Genomic DNA, 5361 nt, shown 5'->3' with positions numbered 1-5361 from the left:
GTGCTACTCTCAGAGGCACATTCACTGAAAGCTGAGGTCAAGAATTCATTGAGAAAAGAAAGCCTTTATTTCATATCCATAATCAGAATGTTTTTATCTTTGTAAGAGCAGATTCTAAGGTCAAAGATGGGCAGAGTTAATGTGTTAGATATAAAGGTTCTGTTCCTCTCAAATTCCTGGAAATCGTGCTTGAATTTCACCCTAAAGGCTGCTGGATCACCTTTGATTCTCTTTACAGGCTACAAAACTGCATTTTTAAATAGTCAGTAGTTACAATACGGTGCAAAAGCAATCACCTCCCTTGAACCTTTTAATTTTACAACTACAGATGCCAATGTAGTTTATTTTAGGCCATATCACTGTCATCTTGCAGACTTTTCTCCAGCAATACTTTCCATTGTGTATTTTCTGAAGCAAGAGCAAAAAAGAAAAAGTGAGTCTTTTTGTCTGGGATCATTAAAATAAGGTTCTGCTCCTCTGAAACTCCTGGAAATAGTGCTTGAGTTTCACCCTAAAGGCTGCTGGATCGCCTTTGATTCTCAATTGTGCTCTAATCAGACAAAAGGCGCTTCAGTCCAGAACCAGTTATCTATTTTTTTCCCTCTCCTTTCATGTTTCAGTAACAGCTGGAGGCATTGTGTTTTCCGGTTCTCTCTTTATCTGTCCATCTACTCCAATTCGTTTGAACAAAATATGGCAAGAAAGCCTGGGGGCCATTTCATAATAGCTTCCTTCATATGATACCAGTTTGAACTCATAGGTGAACTGACAAGAATTTGATAGATTAAGGCCAAAACACAGAAGCATTGGGAAAGTCTAGCTTTTATTGTTACTTTGGCATTTATCAAAGAAAAACAAGCAAAATGCTAACTCTAAAGCTAAGTGAGGAAAATATTGGTAGTGGCCAATTAAATATAGGTAGGAGCCCTGGGCTATCACATTTACAATAAAGACCCATTATTTGAATACAGAATGGAGAAAATGTATTTAATTTAGGTAAAAACATTTCTGCTTTCCACAGGATTGGTGGCTTTAACGAGGCATCAAAGAGACATTCACGGCTTGCATGTGTCATTGAGACACACAGTTCATCAGTTACCACTCTAGTAAGCTTTCTTTTTCCTTTTACAAAATTTCAGAACAAGTCCATTGGTGTGCACACTGTTAGCAAATGACTGTGCGTCCGCACATGAGGAAAACCCCATTAAATTTCTACATCAAAGTTGTAATGAATGGGACTCATTAATTACTTCACCTAGAAATAGCTAAGCTTCCTCAAACATTGAGGAGTCTGCGCTGTCTCTTTTTGTAAGCAGATTAAATGTTGCAAATGGGGTCCATTTGTGCTTAGTCCTTCACCTATGCTGGATTTGTGGATGGAAATCTGATGGATTTTGTATTTCAATTCATGGTGTAAAATTATGGAACAAGTTGAATGGGGAGTTAAAACAAAGTCAAACTTTAATAAAATTTAAAAGAAAATATAAGGAGGTAATTTTCACAAGATATAGAGTGAAAGATAGCACAAATGTGCATGTAAACTGGGGCTAACCCATATGAGTATGCATGGGTATGGGTGTGTGTATTTATATATTTAGACATTTTTTTTGTTTGAGTCCATGGCAAAAAAACCAAAAACTAATAAAATGAAAAATGAATTAAGATTTTCCTCCCTATTTTTGATTTAATGATGAGAGTCCATCTGAAAACATGGTATGAGTTTATGGGGTCGGAGTTCATACCTTTTTTTTCTTCTTCCAACTCCTTTTTGAGAATGTTAAGATTATTGTGGTGCAAAAATGTGTCTTCTGCATTCCTCGTTTATGTCTATTAGTTTATACTGGTATCATGTTCGAAATAAATACATAAATTAAATGGATATAGTGTTTGACCTTTAGTGTTTAGAGGGAGGCACAAGACAGACTGATTTAGACAAAAGATGATGTGATTTATTTCTTGCAAACAGATTCTGCTTATTCAGAAATCTTTACTGAAGAGCTTAATGCTCAGATAAGGGAGACGTGCCAACACTTCAACCGACTACATACAATTACGCCATGTTGTACATAATCTTAGTATTCTGCTTAGACAGAGCTAGCAGTATTTAATGCACACTGTTGAACAAAGTTGCTGAAATACAATTTTTTTTCTCAAATTTAGAGCTTGTTCTACTGTAGCAGAGCCTGGTCAGGGACTTTTGGAAGGACAAAAGTCACTTTCGTGTCAGACATCTCTTGAGACTGAATGCCCTTCGCCTTCTGCTGAGTTCCTTCTGTTCTAGTCCATTTGAGGTCCTCTGGGGCCTTATTTACATCTGCCATATTTGCACAAAATCTGTCTTTTACACACTAGTGCTCATCTTTAAAAGATAACTTGTGAAAAAACTTGAAACATGTACCAGATCAAAATGATAGAAAATATGCTAACTGTTCTGTCAAAAATATACAAGACAGAAATGTTATGCAGTATATTTTCAACTAAATACCACACTTCTGTGAAATTGAAAACCATAACTTTTATATTGGTGATTAATCTTTAAAGTGATAGCATGCAGTTCTCTTATAATTTTCAACCTATTAAGAATCTGACCACTCTGTGTTTGTTCTGTGGTGTTTCTCATATTAAAACATGTTACTGCCACAAGGGGGCATCCTAAAAATATAAGGAATAATCTGATGTTTGCAGCATTATTGACCTTATTGTAGGGTTTTTTGACTCCACAGGGTGGTGTGCTGGGTTTTGGGTGTGTGAGTGTTTGCTTACCTTTCTCCTCATTGGGGTGTGACCAGCAGGTGCAACCTCCAGCTGGTGCTCATCAGCAGTAATGAAGGGAATAGTTTTTAGAGGAGGCAGACATCAGATAGTTAGCCTACATCCTGTGGTGCACCAGACCAGGAAATCATCCTAGTTGCTCTGAGTTTTGAGTTTTTACGTGACACTTCTGAAACTTACCTCTTGTGTCTTCCATGTTTCTCTGTAGAGAAACATGGAATTTCTTATTGAAATTCATAGACCTCCAAATTCATTCCTCACACATTTGTTCTCTGAGTCTCTCTCACTACTATTAACTAGAGCTGCCACTTCAGCTCACTTTTTTCTTTTTTAACTATCTCATATTGTACCAATTACATGGTTGTGACAACCACCTGAGGTGGAGAAGGCATGCAGCAGCGATGGGTCGACTTCATCTCTACATCCCATGTTACAATCTTTCAGTTGGCTGCGAGATGGGAAGGAATGAAAGGATCTGATGACTGGATGAACGGGAGTGAATATGTTTTGACTACTAAATAGCGAAAGTGAGAGAAGTGGACGGATGCGGAGGCGCACATGGAACGGCAGGTGTTGGTGATGAGCCCTCTGAAGATGTAATGAGTCTTTAAAACCCCAGAGGGAAGGTTTCTCACCTGGTGACCCGCTGAATCCATAAAACCTTCATAACCCCCTAAGAGTTAGTCGTGATTAATGGAGCGTTAAAAGCTGTTGGACTGCAACACAGATCACATTTACAACAGAATCTCAAAGGGATTGTTCCATCTAGTCTTCTAAACTGCTGGCATTAACAGCAGTGCTATTAATTGGAAAACTGAAACTTTTTGATGTTGTTGGGTTTCTTTCAGACAATGAGATGACTAAACTTTGACCAGTCATTGCCCTGCATCTTCCTTTTTTCGATGCGCTCTTCATATGATCTGCAGCAGAATGACCAACCCGCATCTGGCTGATGTTTATTTGTGCCAATTAAGTTTTTTAAGGAAACCTTTATAAAGAGTTAAATGATAATGTTAATCCAACTTTCTTTCGTCCTGTGTGTATAACTGGATCAATGCTCTGACTTTAGCAAAATCTAACTTTAAAAATGGATGTTTTCGGTGGGATTTTCTCTTTTCCATTTTTCATGTTGTACCTTCAAATTCTGCACCTTATATAAAGCAGTTGTAGCACTTTTTTGACAGAAGAACATTGTGCAAACTCAGGGTTTTCCAAATGTAAATGCCAGCTTGTGTTGACATTTACAGGAATATACACAGTTTGGTTGTCGTGAACTTTGTACATTTAGGGGTTATGTCGATGCTCCTGAATCTGAATGCAATCGTGCTTGTAAATGCAGGTGGGAAGGTTGTGATGTGACTCACAATATGAGTCTATTTGTACAACCTGCAGTTGGCAAAGTTTCCTTAAGTAAATCTAGCAGCACAAATGCTGACTCAGGGCCGTTTGCAGAGTTTCGTGACAGGACTGCTTGGATGTTGAATTGAGGTGGCCCAGCGCCAACGCCGGGATATGTAGCAAAGAAAAGCTTTTTACTTTCCCTTTGCTCTGTAAACACATCTTACTTCAGGGCTCTGCTTGCTCATGACAGGCATCAAGCAGCTCATATTCACTGTTTGGCAACATACCGTGCTTCAACATGGAATCTCAATAAAAAAAAATGTTGATGCTTGAGAAAATATACTCTAGGCAGAGAGACTAACAGTGGCATATTTGCCGCCTCTGCAACTACTTAACCGTAAAAGATGGAAGCTGCCTTTATTAATTGTGAAATTTTGTTTTATTAACTGTTTTACTTGCTGTCATATTTTATTCAATATCATCTTTGGGCTGGCGTAAAACATACCGTCTCTATTTATTTGTAATGTCTCATGATGTCGTGGTGTTGACTGGACAAAAATGCAGTCAGGCTGGCCCTGAGTACAATTAACTGCATGTATGTGTTAAAATGTATGCAGTTAATTACACTTACTCAACTAGATTTGTTTGAAGAAAATATGGTACTTAAAAAAATACAAATCAGGAGTTGATTGTTCTCAGTATTAAATGAGAAGAAGAAAAACAACTTTACAATATTTCCTCTGTTTTTGTGGTTTTCCCTTGGCAAATTTTGATACCCTTACTTACTTACTTACTGGTTTACAAATTTGAAAACAGCTTCCTCTAAACTATTAGCGTATCTCTGCAGCCTTTATTACATTGAATTTTTCAAGGACACTTCACTCCTAATGAACACATCCACAGCAGATTGAATCAATCTGTCCTTGTTACATTATCCAGGCACTGGTGGTTCAAGGACTTTTTTCAATTATATTTTTCCCGATTTTTCATCTTACTTCCCTAATTATATTAAATATATTGCAACTTTCATGTAATTGTTATATTTATAATGTGCTTAGCTTTTCAAAATGTGTGTACACTGAACCCGCAGGTAAACTCTCATTATTAAACTGCATAAATCCTAAATAGATCCAAGGCTAGTTACATACTTGCTCAAGCCAAATAAAATAGTCATAAAAATTGTGGTAATAATGATGAGCTTAGAAATACAGAAAACATTTTCTTTTGAAACTGTTAACGCCAATTTAA

This window comes from Xiphophorus couchianus, chromosome 5 (assembly GCF_001444195.1).
Source record: "Xiphophorus couchianus chromosome 5, X_couchianus-1.0, whole genome shotgun sequence".
In the NCBI taxonomy this organism is placed as follows: Eukaryota; Metazoa; Chordata; class Actinopteri; order Cyprinodontiformes; family Poeciliidae; genus Xiphophorus; species Xiphophorus couchianus.
The sequence above is the reverse complement of the archived record's forward strand: the minus strand, read 5'-3'. Positions refer to the sequence as shown.